An 18,859-nucleotide genomic window follows, 5' to 3' on the forward strand; every position below is an offset into this window, starting at 1 on the left:
ACAGGGATTGTACATCTAGCGAAACCCACAGATACGTCGGTTCCCAAGTGTAAGGTGTAAGGAGCTCTAATAAATGTATACCGTCCCTGATATAAGAGGGAAGCTCTTGGATTATAGGTTGTAAAAATATGTCTATATACTGAGAGAAGCCACTTGTTATACTGTCCATCGCGGCAACGATAGGCCTACCAGGAGGATTTTTTGTGCACTTATGCACCTTTGGTAGGTGATAAAAGTATGGAGTGTCAAAGTAGTCCCTGAAAAGAAAGGACATCTCCATTTTTGAGATGACTCCATTCTTCAAGGCCGTGCTAGCTAAAAGATTCGCCTCAGCGGTATATTCAGGTAACGGGTCTCTTCTGAGTTTCATATATGTATTACTATCGGATAATAACCGATTGGCCTCGTTCACATAATCGTTTTTATTCTGAATAACAATACTTCCGCCTTTGTCAGCAGGCTTGATGACAATATTGGTATTGGACATTAATGTTTTTAGGGCCATATTTTCCACCTTACTCAGATTACAACCATATTTTCCATTATTACTTTTCTTGGCTTTATGGCACATATCCAACAGGTCAGAGTATACAATGCGATAAAAAGTTTCAATACAGGGGCCTTTAGAATGTGTCGGGTAAAAGTTGGACTTGGGTTTTAAATGCGTATGCTTCATGGGGGGGGGGAACTGAGAAGATGCTGAGTGAATAGGGCCTCCTCACCATCAATCTCATTCTGTCCCTCCCAAGATACATTCCCCTCTGTATACAGCTCTTCCAACATGGCCAAGGCCACTTCCGTGTCTACGCTGGATGGCTGGCCTGGGGGCTGGGCGTCCGAGGCACACTCAGTATCGTTGTTAGGAGATACTTTGGATGATTTTAAGGAAAAGTGTCTCTTTAACGTAAGATTACGGGTAAACTTATTCAAATCCTTAAATATTTGGAAAGGATTAGGCTTAATGGTAGGGGCGAAGGTGAGGCCACGACTGAGTATAGCATGATCATCAGTGGTAAGTTCAGATGTAGATAAATTAAAAATCCTCACTGTTGACATTTATTTTCCTGACTCGGGCATTTTGATCTATTTCCTCTTCCCCTATGTCCTCTGCGCCGAGTTTTCTTTTCCTTAGGCATTTGGGAAGAGGTCCTGGCACTAAAAAAGGGACCGCAGTATTGGTTGTTGGTATACCATCTATATGTGTGGCAGAGGAATACTCTACAGGAGAATGACCAGGAGAAGGAGCCAAGGGCATGGATGGTGGTATAGGTATAGGGATATCCTGGTCGATTAGAACAGTTGGAATGGGGGCATTGTCTCGTGTACCGGTGCATGCCGGAACACTGAGACCATTACCTTGGGGTTTGGGCTGTATTGCACCAGATGCAGGGCATACTTTATTAGAAGGAGAAGGGAGCCCCCTAGAGGGTACTGGTGTGTTTTTGTTTACACCAGTTTCCTGTATATGTTTAGACTTAATGGATTTTTTGGGGGGGTGGTTACTTTTTTTACTATTAGTAGTGTTGTTGTTATTTGTCCCGCTATTGGATGGTACAGCATCAGTATTCTTATTTTTGGGTAATGGGCACAACTTAGGGTTTATGTGTTTAGGATGGGCAGAATGGCCTTTATCTGCCCTCTTTGCAAACGTACGGGGTAAGTAACGTGGAGGAGGTGGGCAGTGCATGGTTAGAAGAGAAGGGAGGGCAGAGAGGGAAGAGGGAGGGGAAAGGGGAATGGGGTCAATCGTTTCTACAGGATAATCAGTACATTTTTTCTTGTTTTTATGTTTGTTATTCCAGGAGAAAACAATATTGCTATTGTAATCATCTAAATCGCGCCGAAATTTGCCTAATTTTGTACAGACTAGGTGGTCCTCATTTCTTTTTGTATTTTGTTTTAAGGTGCGGAGCCATCTACTCGGTAGCTTAGTGGTTAGATCCATAATCTCATTACTTAAGATCTGTATTTTATGGACCATTTGATCATATTTGGCGGGTTCTTTGTTCCATAATTATTTTGATCCATTTAAAAGTCCCCTAAGAGTAATATTGGCTAATAGATATTGGTCCAAAAAGAACCGGTCCCACCAATGGTTATTGGCAGCATCAATAGCTTTCTCCAATCTCCTAAAAGATGCACATAATTTATGATAGTGTGCATGTACAAATTTGTCCATAGGGACAAATAGTGAACCCGGAAAAACAGAATATAATTGGTCCAAAACATAATATTTGTGGGACTCTACACTATTAAGGAGTTCCATGAGAAAATTGGTTCTCAAGGGAGTAAATGTATATAGAAGATATGGAGCAATATATAAAATATTAAAAGTGTTTAAAAATGGTCAAGACAAACAAAAAAAAAAGAAAAAAAAAAAAAAAAAACCAATATGTAGATAAAATAAAATAGAAATTAAAAATATGATGTATATGTCAATTTAGCATCTATCATAGAGAACGCTTACAAGCAAAATGATAAGAACAATAAAAGCATGGACCTAACGAATCATGCTAAAATAAACCGGACAATGTATAAACGTTAACAGGTAATATATGCTTATGCAATATGACGACAGTTCATCATGGAGAGAGCAGCACCAACCTTCCTAGTTAAGAGCAAAGTTCAGAGAAAATGGATGTTGGGCGCTTCTAACCAAACAAGAGGAGGGGGAGATCCACCGCTGTAAGGGGGGCGCAGGGGATGTCTCCAAGTTCTTGGTGTGGACTGTCCGGGATGGCCGGGTACAAGGCAGCACTGGCAGGAAAAACTCCAAAAAATTCCGCTGGCAGAAGTGAGAAGAGAAACAGGCGCCACTGTAATAAGCCAAAGGTTTTTATTGCACAAAATTACATAGTAACTTACACAGTAGTAAGCTCCAGTCCATGTAGCAGCATCCCCAGCCGCACGATCCGGCCGTCCACCGGCCCGGAAGTGACGTCACAGGAAGCTGGTCCGAGGAGCTGGTTACACCGAAAGCCGCAATGGAACGCAGGCTACCAGAAATTACGCAACGCGTTTCGGAGCATGCGCACTCGGCTCCTTCCTCAAGCGTGAGCAGCCGCCACCTGAAGTCAGGTTTAAGTAAGGCAGCCTACAATCAGTTGTCATGGAAATAAAGACAAAGCGACGCGATACTCTGCGGGACCGGCTACGAGGTCAGCCTGGCCGGAGAGTACACACAGCGCTCTAGATAATACAATGGGCTGCTGGAACTGGGGCTTCTTTTGTATGAAAACAGCAATTATTAAAAGACAATAACACACTTCAAACATATTATAATAACATGTATAAAAATATACGTCATCCAAGGCAGATGCGTTTTGACATAGCTATATCAAGGCAATTTTATCTATACAAAGAAAAAAGTTTAAAAAGAAAAAAATATATATTAATAAAAAAGAAAAGAAAAGAAAAAGAAAAAGCTACCCTATTACAATAAACAATAACTGATACCATGGGCTCATGAATAAATTCATGGAATTTATAAGATTTATACCATGCGCTCACAATAAAATTTCATATTCCCATGGTCCGTAGGGAATTGGCACACATCTTAAGGGGGACTTATTATATAATTATGAGCATAAATATCGCATAGAGGTGAGCCGAGTGCGCATGCTCCGAAACGCGTTGCGTCATTTCCAGTAGCCTGCGTTTCATTGCGGCTTCCGGTGTAACCAGCTCCTCGGACCAGCTTCCTGTGACGTCACTTCCGGGCCGGTGGACGGCCGGATCATGCGGCTGGGGATGCTGCTACATGGACTGGAGCTTACTACTGTGTAAGTTACTATGTAATTTTGTGCAATAAAAACCTTTGGCTTATTACAGTGGCGCCTGTTTCTCTTCTCACATATGTCAGTCCACAGGTAAGTCTAGGTCTCTTTTGTGTATGCTAATCACATGTCGATAGATACGTCTCTAAAATTCTAGCTTGGCTTTCCAAACATAGTAACAGCCACATTTGCAGGTAAGTAAATACAGGTAAATAATAATTTGGTTGGTAGCAGATTGGCTGGTGAGTTGAGCTGGGAATTTTCTTTGGGTTTGTTTTTCATGCGTTGCCCTTCCATGTGCTCCACTCCTGGGATCCTACAGTTTACATAGTGCTTCAGATGGAATATGTGTCCATATGTATGGGCCCTTTTTGTTTTTGGTTTGTTTTCAATTCTAATTTTGTTCTTCTCTTTGCTTTACCTTTTCCCTTTTCCCTCCATTTTATTTATTTTTGTTTTATTATAGTTAATCTGATATATTCATATTATCTTTGCACCAAGAATGTATTTACATGTTTATCCTGTCATCTGTGATAGATTGGGCTGCTGTGTGCTGGTTTTCCCCCGGGGGGAGGGCAGCTGTGGGCCATCTGTGGTGGACTCGCTCTGCGTACCACCCGACATGCAGGGGTGTTCCCTGGTTGAGTGGGACCACTGCCTTCACATTCAGTGTATGGTGTCATCACTTCCAGGGCACAATTTCCCATCCGTAGAACTCACACTGCCCCCCGAGGCATGGAGCAGCGGGGCGGCAATCCTTATACTTTACTGAAGGCTGTTTATATTGGTGCCCGAATATGGCACTATGAAATGTGAATTTAATACTGATTAATATTTATGTGTGCAATTGTTATTAATAAAACTACTACACTATGAGTTTCTTCTGGTAAATGTTGTGTATTGTTTATAAGGGAGAAGCATAAGTGGAGTCTCGGACCTATTGAGAGTACCTGAGTCAGCTTTATTGCCTATTCCGTGATATCTGCACCAGAACACCCTTCTCAACCACTGACTCTCCCAGTTGTACTACTTCTACAATGTATGATGCATGCATGTTTTTAACCCCAAAGTGCATCACTGTGAACATGTGGAGCAGTCACACTTAAGGTAGTAATGCAAAAACCACAGGATTGGCTGCTTTTGCATTGCCACAGACAATAAAGCAAGTGAATGAAACTGCCAGGATCAAACAGATATTTACCAAGGTAGAGAACTTGAAAGGTAAAGATACTAATTTTAATGTTAAACACACTTGAGTTTAATTACACTTTAGGGTCTGCTTGTAAGCAGAAAAGATCCTATAAGGATGTAATTCCACTATGTAGCTTGGTGTTCTCTGCAACCACAGAAATGTGACTTTTAATCCCAAAGTCTACATCATTTATAACTAGATTAAAAAACAAGAGAAACAACACTGAATCTTGAAGTACATATCTAATAACCTTTAGAGAATGAATTTCAAATCTACTCTCTGAATACAGTCATTTTGGCCAGTTTTCTATCCATTTACAAACTGAAATTTCAGCCTATAGATTTCAACTTACATTAGTATGTGGACACTGTAGCAAACACTTACTAAAGTTACTATATCAACAGGCACTCATTTGTCTACATTTTTGCTTGCTTCCTCATAAAAAGAAAGTAGTTTATTTGACAACTTTGAACTTTCATGAGTCCATGCTGTCTATTGCTTAAAATGTTGTTTCAAAGTAGCATCCTTGACCAGGTTAATGTCTGCAGTGACTGGAGGGGAATAAAGAAGTATCCTCTAATCACCCTCATGCCCAGAATCGCATTGCCAACTTAGCACTCCTGTTCATTTACAGTTGCATCTATTCCAGCTGGTGGAGACCTATAGTGCTTGGAGGCCTTCCAGGTCAGTGTGGGGGTCCCCTTTTATGTTCTCCTCGTGGGGTGCAGGTCAGGTCCCTTCTCGCCTGGTTTCACTCCTCAGGATATGGGGTCAGGTTATGCAAAGAAAAGGCTCCAAATAGTGTATTACGTTTTTAAAAGTTTATTTCCAAAAGGGTATACAATCGGAGCAGAAAAGATGGCTCCGGGATACAAGGCAAACGAGCTCGCCACTCTGCTAGGAAGCGTTTGCCTTGTATCCCGGAGCCATCTTTTCTGCTCCGATTGTATACCCTTTTGGAAATAAACTTTTAAAAACGTAATACACTATTTGGAGCCTTTTCTTTGCATAACCTGACCCCATATCCTGAGTAATGAAACCAGGTGAGAAGGGACCTGATCTGCACCCCACGAGGAGAACATAAAAGGGGACCCCCACACTGGCCTGGAAGGCCTCCAAGTGCTATAGTTCTTAGTGCTATACAGCACATAAGACCCGATATTTCTGGTAAGCGATTTAATTCTACCACATGCCACTGGAAAAAGGAACCCACGCCACGAAAGTCACGAACTTTGAATATTGAGCACTTTGCACTTGATCACACCTTGAAAAGACTATTAATTTATTTATTTATTATTTATTATTTATTTGACTTCGCTGGACTTTTTTCATTTATCATTGTGCATTTATTTGTTTGAACTTCACTTAATTACTGCACTTAATTATTGTCACATATTTATTCATTTATACAATTTTTATTCATTTCATACTAATATTAATTTATTTAATTATTTGATTACTATAACAAGTTAGGGGCAAGCGCTGTATATAGCCTAGGCTATTTTTGATACCCACTTTCACTTTACAGCAGCTGCCATGCACCATTATATTTATTTAATATATTTAACTTATTTGAGCACCATTTTTCCTAGGCGCGGGGAGATACACTCTAGCCCAGTGTTATCTTTTTTCTAATCTCTACAATTTACTGTATGCTTGTTATGGCTAGTGAATGTAATAACGTGTCACATCCACAACTACCTAAAAAACTATTTTTATTTATAATGTTGTTGAGTCAGATCAGGGTGGTACTGCTATATTAAAGCCAAACAGTAAGGAAAAGCAAAAAAAATGTATTACTCATGTAAAAATATGTAATGATAGCATATCCCTTCTACAAAACAATTGTTTGCCTATTAGAACTGTTTTTCAAAATGGCCCCCCACCCCACATTGACTTCAAATGAGACAAACATCCTGCAGGCCTAGACCCAAGAACATTTGCTCATCCCTAGTCTCAAGTGCTGAACATTACAGTTTGTTTACCCAATATAAAAACTTTGCAAAAGGGATTCCAGCTAAAGCTCTACATTGTGAAAATTATAACATCCACTATTTACTAAAAAATATTTCACTAACATTTTACATTTATTACTCAGTAAAGATTCTTCTGTGCCGCTGTCTGATTTTGTTTCATTTGGTTACTGGAGCCTGACTTTTTTTTTGTCTTTATGGTTGCAAGAGCATGGAATTTAGTGGACTCCCAATAACAAAGTTAAATTAAATTGGAGAGGACCGCAGAGGAGGCTTCTCTGCTTAATAAAGGTAAAAGTATCTTGAGTACTTTCATGCAAAATATGTACGTTTTTAAAATGGACTATAGGTTTGCTTTAGCATATATATGCATTTTCAAGTAAATACTTTTCCAGAGTTTGATATTGGGTCTTGAGGGTTGAGAATTTAATTTTAACACAAGCTTTTCTGGACGCACCACTAACAACATAATTTAGACATACTGTGCATGAATGGTTGACCCAATCTTTTACTATCTTGGAAACTGTTGTAAAGACCTTTGTTTAATATATCACATGTCATGAATGGTGAAGTGAAACATAATCTGAGTCAGCAGTCACATGAACCTGCAATGATAATATTGCCTTACATGCTGATATAAGCAATAGTGTGACTAGGCTTTAAAAAGTGAGGGACCTTTTCTATTGGGACATTTTAATGTCTGTTAATATTATTTATAAAAGATTTGTATAGCAATTATTTCCCATCTTGAAGTGATGCTTATATCATTCTGGTTATCAGATACAGACATGTGTTATTTACAGATGTTAATCCTCTAATTTGTCACAGCGTATTGCTTTCCTGCACTTACAAAATTGTTATTGATGGGATCCCAGTTTTTTTTTTTTTAAGAAATGAATCAGGAAGCACAACATTATTTTTTGTATAATTACAATATAACTGTTCTTATTTAATAACAAAATGCAAAGTGAACTGCTTTGGATCTGTGGGGCTGAAAAATAAATATAAAAATTAAGTCCTAGAACAACTGGGATATTCTGAGAAGGCTAATTTGGCCATTTACAGAAGCAGGATGGCAAACTGAAATTAAAGGAAATTCAGGGCTGGAATCACTTTGTAGAGGCTGCAATTAAAAGAAGGGCTCCAATCTTACATAGCAGACTTGTAGTATGATTTATTGAGCTGGGACGGGTTGGGGAAGCCAAGGAGTAAATTATGTTTGTTATTTCCCATTAAGAACACATGCTTGGATTTGTGAGTCGTCTTTCCTATGAATAACTTTGGCAGTCAGTAAATCGGAGCCATTGAACATTGATGTCCTTCAATTAGTTTCCTTTTCTTTACATTTTTGTTAGAAATGACTTAGCCTACAATTTTATATGTATATGCTCTTTTTAAAATAATTGTTGAATAAAGCCTTAAGGAAATGAGTCATGAAATATAATATGTATAAATGAAGCTGGGATAATTTAATTTGAAACTTTAATATTGTATCCAAAGTAATTATGATATGATTTTAAAACTGTTGTAGTGATTTACATTTTGTATACAATTCGGTGAAAAGAAATAATTTCTGTTCCTTTTTAAATAGCAATTGCCTAAAAACCAGACATAAAATATATATATATTTGTTGAAAACACCAAAAGGAAAGTTTGTAACGTATAGTTATTTTCCTAAATTTAAGAGAAGGGATCAAAGTTACCCAGAAATAGAGAACATCAAAATAATATAAATGTAGTCAGAGAAGAAGGATAGCTTAAACATTATTCTGGGTAACTGTATACTGTTATTTATTTATGTATTTATTTTTTTTACTGTTATTACTACTAAAAACTTTAAAGGTATATGATTGTGTTAAAGTGTATGTAGACTCTAACAATGAAAATCATTTTGCTGCCTTTTGGACTGTTAAATATAATAAGTGAAAAAAAGACTTGTTGATCTTGTCAGAAATGAGTGCTGTATTGTGTCAACTGCACTCTGGTGCAAGTTGGTTAAAACAAGAAAAGGGTAATTTCCATGTCACATTTATAATGTGCTTCGTAATATTTCCATCTATATAATCACAACCTTTGCAAAGTGCTTGGTTTCACTAGTTACTGAGCTGCCTCCTGCTACCAGGGTGCAGACTGGAATTACAGTAATGCCAGGTTTGCACTAGAGAACATTAAAATTTACTGGTTCAGGTCCTTAAGGAATACCACAAGGTAAATGTGATTTACGTGACAAGACACCTAGACTTATTATTATTCTTTGAATAATTTTGTCTTCTTGGAAAACTTTGGCAGATACTGTAAGAATTTCCCAATGCCTTTACCCAACATCATGTGGTCTGGATTTTGTCTCAAAGAGTGTACTAGTTATGTGCATTGGTGATAACTACAGCTATCCCTAATTTAACACATAGCTAATTGCAGCCAAGGTTTTTCTCAGTACCACTGAAGGAAAAAATTCTCCAAAACTGGATAAATGATACTTTTCATACATGATTTAGATAAAAATGTAGCACTAAAATAGCATTTGTTCATGTAACGTGTGGCTTGCTGACAGCAAGAGAAAGGGTCTCTTTAATGCACATACTCACCTTTCATTTGCTTCTCTGTCACTATTCAGCTGCTGAGAGCAAAAAAAATACCCACTTCTTCAATTGATACAAAAGGTAATAGCTGTGGAGGATGAGCTGATGGAGAAAGTGAAAAAGTGTATTAATTAGAAGCCAAATAGGCTTTTTTAAAAGAGAAGGGTTTTCAGGGATCGTCTAAAGATGGATAGATTAGGGGACAGCCGGACAGATTGGAGTAGAGAGTTCCAAAGGTTGGGAGAAGCTCTGAAGAAATCCTGGAGGTGAGCATGGGAGGAGGTGACAAGAGAGCCAGAGAGCAGGAGGTCTTGAGAGGATGGAAAAGAGGGGCTTGGTTGATATTTTGAGATCAGGTTAGTGATGTAGCTGGGGGTAAAGTTGTGGATGGCATTGTAAACTATTGTTAGTACTTTTTTATTCGTTGGGTGAGTGAAAGTCAGTGAAGGGATTGGCAGAGAGGGGGGGAGGACACTGAACAGTTGGTAAGGTGGATATGTCTTTCAGCGGCATTCATTATGGACTGAAGGGGGGATACTCTATGTAAAGGTAATCCAATGAGGAGGGAGTTGCAGTAGTCGAGGCGAGAGATAACAAAGGAGTGAACTAGAAGCTTGATGGTGTCATTAAAAAGGGGTGTATTCTAGAGATGTTGCGGAGGTTAAGGCAGCATGATTTGGACAGGGTTTGGATGTGGGCCTGAAAGGAGAGTGTAGAGTCCAGGGTTATCCCTAGCACCCTGGCATGTGTGGAAGGACTGATAGTTGTTCCATTGATCTTGACAGAGAATTCAGGTGAAGGGGAATGATTCAGTTTGAGGAAGTGGAGTGACATCCAGGCTGATATGTCTGTTAGTAAATCAGTAATGTGGGAGGAGACTAATGGGGTGAGGTAAGGGGTAGAGAGATAGATTTGGATGTCATCAGCATAGAAATGGTAGTGGAAGCCATGGGAGGCTATTAGCTGACCCAGGGAGGAGGTGTAGATTGAGAATAGTAGAGGTCAAAGGACAGAACTTTGGGGGACCCCAACGGTAAGAGGAGTTGCAGAGGAGTAGGTGGAATTGTAAGTGACACTGATGGTGCGGTGAGATAGGTAAGATTCAAACCCATGGAGAGCGCAGTCAGGGAGACCAAGCAAATTTAGTTTTTTGAGGAAGAGGGGGTGGTCAACTGTATCAAAGGCAGCAGAGAGGTCCAAGAGTAAGAGTGCAGGGTTATCTAGGCATTAATGTACAAGGGGCAAAAAAGTATACCAGGCCATCTTGTTACAAAATATACACTTGTTTTTAAAGTTTTGGTTTCTGCAACAATTATAGATGACATGTCCAGGGTAATAATCAAGCCATTATATTTGCTTCTATAAGACATGAACATATTCCATTTTAGTTATGAATACTACTTGTCAGCAATAATAATTGCTAGCTGAATTAGAAAACTAAGTTAAACTTCTGAAGATATCTATATATAACATAACCAATATTTTTTTTATATTGTGTTGTCCAGCCTACATTAGGTGTTGGTCACCTGATGGATTACAGATTTGACTATACTGCAAAAGCATGGTCTGTTTGGAGTACAATAGGAGCAGTTGCCTTAAGACACTAAGGCACTTGAAACAGAAAGAAAGGAGGGCACAAACGCTTAGTGCATTACCTTAGATTCTCAGATCTCTGAGGAAGGGAGCGTGCCTCCCAAAATGCGTCAGCTGTCCAATCACAGTGATGTGTCCTCGACACTGGAGTTGCAGTTGATATGCATTTAATTCTTTATGTTTGTGAGTATGTTTTTGGCTTTTTTATATAAACATTTTAAAGGTGTCTAAGGTAATGTACTAGGCGTTTGGGCCCTTCTTTCTTTCTGTTGTTAGTGATTTGGAGTTTCCCCACCGAAGGAGAGCAGCATCACTAACAATACCATCTCAAGAGAGGTTTAACAGCCACTAATGCACTTGAGGTCATAGTGAAATCAACAATAACATCTGCTTATTCATTTTCCTCACTGAAGCTGTATAAAAATTATAAATTAAACTACCAAATCTGTCTGATAACAATATATTGTGTCTGTAAAGTGTCCATTATTCAGAGGACATCAATATTTGAATGAGGTTGTTATTGTAAAGGGGCATGCACCAATAAAGTCATTTTATAAAATTTTAAAAATATGTAATATTTACCCTTAACCACTTAAGCCCCGGAAGATTTTACCCCCATTCCGACCAGGGGGTATTTTGCGATTCGGCACTGCGTGACTTTAACGGACAATTGCGCGGTCGTGCGACGCTGTACCTAAACGAATTTGACGTCCTTTTTTCCCCACAAACAGAGCTTTCTTTTGGTGGTATTTGATCACCTGTGCGATTTTTTGATCACGCGCTATGAACAAAAAAAGAGCGTCAATTTTGCAAAAATAGCAATATTTTTCACATTTTTTTATATGAAATTCCCCCCAAAAAAAATGTAAAAATCAAAATTTTTAAAAATTTTCGGCCAATTTGTTTTATGCTACCTATGTTTGGTAAAAAAAATCGCAAAAAGCGTATTTTGATTGGTTTGCGCAAAAGTTATCGCGTTTACTAACAAAGGGAAAGATTTTTGTTGTTTTTTTTTTTAACGCGTAATGGCGGCGATCTGCGATTTTTTTTGCGGTACTGCGACATTGCGGCGGACAGATCGGACCCTTGACTGACATTTTTGACACTTTTGGGGTTACCAGTGACATTTCTACAGTAATCAGTGCTATACATATGCACTGTTACTGTAAAAATACACTGGTAGTGAAGGGGTTAACTTTATTTGGAAGGGAGGGGCTGTGTGTGTCCCTAGGGGCGTGGTTTCTACTGTGATTGGCTGTGGCTCTAGCTGTAAGGACACTGATCAACGGATCTACATAGTAGATCCATGTGATCAGTGTCTTTGCAGCGAGGAGAATGACAGGCAGTTTGTTTACACAAGCTGCCTGACATTCTCCCTCTCCCCCGCCGATCGCCGAGTGGCCGGCGGACATCGGGTCCGCTGGTCACACGCGCGGGGGGGTCCGTGACCACGCGGGAGCGGGAGCACGCCTCCGGGGGCGCTCGCTCCCTAGACCCTCACAAGCAAGCAACGTAGCCCTACGTTAGTTTGCCTGTGAGGGGCTGACCGCCGACGTAGATAGTCGTGCGGCGGTCGGCAAGTGGTTAAACATAGGACTGGTACAGTACATATGTTTTTAATTGTTATCTGCAACAAAAAGGAACAAAAAGGAACCCATATACCATTTCTGCTTTGTATATGCAGAAATTAACTCATCAGCACAAGTATTATTGGAAAGGACATGAAGCCATCCTTTGAAGGATAAGTTCATCTTTAGTAACATGTTACACTCGTATTTTGGGTGTAACATGTTATTAATTCAGCAGCCTCCCTCACCCCGATTCCCCAATGAGACAGCAAACGGGGGATCTTTTCCCCAGATTCGCTGTCACAATTTAAAAAACAGTTTTGCTGTGTGTGGTTACAGCTGCATCATTCTTTCACATAGATCTGAGAATGAATGAACGGCAAATCCTATCTTCCACAACTGCAGTTGGCTTGTCATTCTTAATAAACTGCTAGGGCACTAATGGAAGCTCTCTTAGCTCATTGACACTTCCTGCAATTTAGTAACTGTCTGCCCATATAGGAGGCACAGGCATACAGCTGTACTGAGGGTCTGCAGGAGTCTGACATTAAACCTATGATCTGCTGAAAGTGGATGCACGGCTCTGCAGGTTCCTAAGAAAAAACTATTATAAATGCACATTTGTTTACTTGCAAAAAATGTGTTGCTGTGACAAAAGTTTTACCAGAAAGAAGGTAAAATAAAATCTCCCACAGTAAAACAAACAGTGATATAAAGGCTGTCTATGTCCCTGTTGCAGGCATTGCCCTACTTGATGTCTGGTGAAACCATTGTAATTATGACAGGAAGTAAGGATAAATCTGTCTAACTGAGTCCCAGATAGCAATGAAATCTAGACAGGTGTTCTAATCCAAAGTCTATCCAAAACTAATATAAGTTCTGTCTGAACATATACTTTATGTTTATGATAAACATTTTTTTTCTGGAAGCCTAATACTGAACTGATTTAGCATTCTTTTAGGTTAGCATAAAAGTTCTGCATTTAAAAAAAAAAACATGATGTGAAAGGCAGTCCTGTGCTATCTTTATCCTAATATTCATCTTACCATGCTTTTTTTTTGTTTTTCTAATAACTGGTCAATAAAAAAAGAAATAAATAACATAACATTCTTTGTTTTTGCTGCCAAAATCATGCCGATTGTAGTAAACAATTTCAACTTAGCAGAGTGTACAAAATAAAAATGTGAAGCAGTAAATAGCTTTCCTTAAATGAAATACATGACTAAAATAAATAAAAATAGCTTTAAAAAAGTGTACGTGTTGCCAGGAACTCGGGCTTGTTCTCTTTCGTTAATTTTTGCCTTTTTAAAATTCAGTCTCTGGAATTGGCAAGAAGAAAACATTTGTGCTCTGTGAACAGTCTTAAAATGTCAACTTGAGTGGTGCGTTGAAATAATCCTCCTCATCTGCTAAGCTAAGCGAAAAGTTTAATGAACATTAATTACACAGGCTATTGCTGGATTTGGCTTTAATTTAGCCTCCATTTAAATTAGCTAAAATCTATTGGCTTGATTTATTACATTTGCTAGAATCACACTATAAGATGGCAATTTCTTCTGAAAATGCCACATGCAGGCAGGAAAAGGAAACCAATTAGGAATCAGCAAATGATAAATGGGCATTTTCACCAGCAGTTTACTTAATATCCCCATTAAGTAAACCTCTTTACATCTATCATTTCATTCTCGGCTCAGTCTCAAAAGCTCTTTTAATTGCTGCCTAAATAAGCTCTGTATTTTAACTAAAAATCAAAATTTCATGATAGGCCTATATATCTACTGCCTTTTATATCCAAGTCCCATGTTCTCAAACATTTATTGATCATATAACATGGATATATAAAAAAAAGATCTCAGTCCCACACATTACTTCTGGCCCAGTGATCTCTCTGAAAGAGGAATTAGTTTCCTCTTAAAAGTGCATCAGCATAGATCGATGTCATCGTGATCTCCTTTAATCTCAACTTGAGAACTGTAGTAGTGGTGAAAGCAGATGCAACACAGATCTGACTGAGTGTTGAAGATTGTAAACAGAAGGTTGTTACTGATTTCTTCTCAAGGATGTGAGGTTGGAAAACATAAATGACAAACGTTGAATTTGTAACATCAGTGTTGCTTGATATTTGAATGTCAGGAAATGGCACGTCATTTTCTTTTTCTACTACAATAATAAAAATAAATAATAATTTATCTATTGAAACTGAAAGATGTGTAGTTTTGCAGTCAAGTGAAATATTTAGAAATGAAACTGACAATTTAGAAATAAATCCATTTATATTAGCAGACAAGGTTCCAGGAACATTTATCACACAAGTTTGCTCTATAGAGCTGGAGGCTGAGAGTAAAGCTTGGCTCCTGGAAAGGAATGTATACCAATAAGGAGTTTATCAATGGAATTGGACTGATTTTGAATACAGGCACTGTGCTTGTTCTTTAATCTTGGTAGAGGATCAAGTACAAAAGGAAGTACTACTGAACTGTAATTAATGATATCAGCTTACTTCACGGCATGACTGGTGAACCAAGAAGTCCCTATCTATTACTATATAACCCTTCTCATCTCCTGCACAATAATGGTGGTGTACACATGTACAGGAGTATTGGCCCAGTACATCCCCTAAAGTGTAGCTAAAGTCAAAACTTTTTTTCTAAATAAGTAAGGAGGGTTATAACCCCTGTAGGATTTTTTTTCTATCTTTGTCCCATTGGGGAGATTTTCCCTTAACTAGACAAAACGGGAAGTGAGAGGAAATCCTTCCAAAGTGAGGAAATCTTGATGTGTCATCAGGATCACGAGAACTAGTGTCTCCACTGCAAGATTCCCCCTCTATTAGCGTTCTTAAAACTTGGGATTTTCTTCTTCTACTACTACTACAAGTGTCTCCACTGCAAGATTCCCCCTCTATTACCGTTCTTAAAACTTGGGATTTTCTTTTACTTTCACTCTCGATGATAATGATAAACAGAAAAAGTGGAGAGGGTGAATTTCCCTAATGGGGGCATACACAGCAATAGAAACCTGACAGGTGTTGGAATCCCTCTCCACTCTATACAAAACAGAAAAAAACAAAAAAGTTTTCCCTTTAATTACACCTAAATTGGGCTTTGTCATTTTTGTGTTATTTCATTTATTTACTATAAATGCAGAGATTTGTAACATTATATACTGTACAACCACCAGGATTTACTTCAGATTGATACTATGGGGTTGATTTACTAAAGGTGTTTACTTTGCAAGGGGATTCTACTTTAGCTTAGTGAATGAGGTGAAGCTCTGTTGACTTCAGTCATCCCATCGTGTGCAAGAAAAAATACAGTTTTTTAAAAAACTTTCCATGCATTTGATGGGTTTTGGTATTATTTGTAAACTGAATTTTTACCACATTCATTAAGCTAAGGGAAAATTCCTTTGCAAAGTGAATAGCCTATCCGTCTTTATTAAATCAACCCCAATGTGTCAGACCTTTGTTACTAAAGCATTTCATCACACTAAGCATATACCGGTTTGAATTATTAGAGCTCCAGAATCCTTGTGGATAACAATACAGGCATTGTTGCCCCAGGAAGGAGATGCAGCAAAAGAGGCTCTGTTGAACAGGGATACACGGATGGTTGAAGAAAGCTCCTTTTAAAACTCCTCTGTCTAGTTGGTATATAGCAAATGCCCTATCGCTCTCCAACAAAATGGATGACCTCATTCTGAATTTCTATTGAATTTATAGAAATTAGGAGATTGCATCGTAGCGATAATAACCAAGACATGGTTAAATGCATCAATACCAGATAGGATTACCAAGCTAGAAGGCCACTTGACTCAGTGTAGTTATGTAGAGACATTAATTCAGATATGTCTAAAAGAGGAGGGCTGCGCATCTATATTCATAATGAAAAGCAAATGGACTCCACAGTGATCAATAAAGACGGATCTGGAGTATCTTGCAGTGAAGTGAAGACCATTTTATTTACGGTGGGAATTTAATGCGGTGATTATTGCAGAGTCTAATGTAAACCTATGTGCTTAACCATTTGTTAAACACAGTTTTACAAACAACAAACAGCCCACCCTGATGGTGTGTGCATTTTAGTGAGCAATTTTAACAACAGTGCTTCCCAAACTTGAGCAACATGCTACTTGGGGGAAAACTACATTTGATAACATCTACACTAATGTTAAGCATCGCTACAAGGTGAACAATCTGCCCCATCCGGGTGCACCAGACTATCATTCTGTCTTTATGACTTCTACTTATAGTCCTCTCATTGATCAGTCTGCAGTGGTAGTTAAAAACTTTATAGTACTGTCAGAGCTGATCTTAAAAAGGCAATTAGAAAAGCTAAGATCTTCACCTTCCTGATTATACTTTGAGATTCATAAAAAGTGATGAGTCAGGGAAACTTTGATACAGATAGCATCTCAACGTCATTGAGAACACGACAAATGCATATGTGAACTCAAAGTAGAACTGACCAAACTATTGCACTATTGCTAATCCACAAAACCCTGTCAACCCTTCAAACACACACTCTTCTTAACCCACTCGCTAAAAGGTGAACAATCTGCTTCTTTCAGGTTCACCAGACCATTATTCTGTCTTTATGACTCTTACTTATAGTCCTCTTATTGATTGGTCTGCAGTGGTAGTTAAGAACTTTATAGTACTGCCAGAGCTGATCTTAAAAAGGTAATTAGAAAAGCTAAGATCTTCACCTTCCTGATTATACTTTGAGAGGCATACAAAGTGGTGAGTCCGGGAAACTTTGATACAGATAGCCTCTCAACATCATTGAGAACATGACAAATGCATATGTGAACTCAAAGTAGAACTGACAAAACTATTGCAAATCCACAAAACCCTGTCAACCCTTCAGACACACACTCATCTTAACCCACTCATGACAGAAATTACTTTATGTTTAACAAAGCAGTCAGAGAGGAGAAAAAATTGGGAAAAAAATGTATATGAACAAAGCAATAAACTGCTTTGCTGTCTGGAGCCCACATTCCTAGCCATTTCCCTAATTAGTAGCCCTGATGAAATTCTGAAGGACTTCAGAACTCAATTGTTCCATTTATATTTGCTGACCTTCTATCCCAAGACTCCATGCTTTCACTCATGATTCAGACTTTATTAAACCCAAAGTTTAACATGCCATCAAATCCTATGAGTTGGTTAAACAGTTTAGCCGAGATTTAGTGACCTTCTTGCTCTCCACCTAATTTCCACATTTAATGACATCAAACAAGCCCCTAGGTCCTCAGGAAAATCATCCACAGCATGCATGGGCATGTTCCACAAGCTATCTACACACTGACATTAGTGTTCAAACTACAGAACTATTTCACTTCTCAACACTGATGTAAACACCTATCTTGGCAATTAGAATAAACATTTATTTGGGCCAACTTATTCACAAAAACCAAATAGACTTTGTACTATCACAACAGGTAATTGACAGTGTTTGAAGCAACATACAATTTTATTACCCTAGCCAGATCAAGCTAAATATAATGTTTCTATCCCTTGATATATGCAAGATGTTTGATCCTATATATTTTCAATATATGTTTTTTGCTTTTCAAAATTGGGGCTTTAGTACTTTCTTTCCTGGGTCTTAGCTTCCTATGATCCCCACACCAGCCTCTCTCAAATACATGGGACATGAATCTGAACATTCCACATATTACACGACACACAACAAAGCTGTTCACTTTCTCCTATACTTTTCATACTGGTCTTACAATCCCTGGCTGCTGGAATAATATGTAACTCTTCCATCCATAGTCTTGAGCTAGCTGGTACACATCAAAAAATGATGTTATTTGTGTATGATAACCTGTTAAAGATTTCTTCTCTCCGCATCACTTAATGTTTACACTCATGATCTTCGCTTAATTAAGAGACTAAATCCAAAGCCATGAGCATCACCTTGCAGCAGGATAGATTCCAACAAACCCAATCCAATTACATGTTTTTATGGATAAATAATCTGCCATATCTGTGAATTCAACTCTCTCAAACCTATGATTATTATGTATAAGGCCAACTATCCCCTTCATTTTAAGAATTATCTTCCTTACTTACAGTGAGACAATCCTGTAAAATTCTAGGGTTGGCAAGGTCCACGAACTGAAAATCATGTACCTACCTAAATTGCTCTACTTCTTTAGGGTCCTGCTA

This window comes from Pelophylax lessonae (genome assembly GCF_965119305.1).
Source record: "Pelophylax lessonae genome assembly, chromosome: 2".
Classification (NCBI taxonomy): Eukaryota; Metazoa; Chordata; class Amphibia; order Anura; family Ranidae; genus Pelophylax; species Pelophylax lessonae.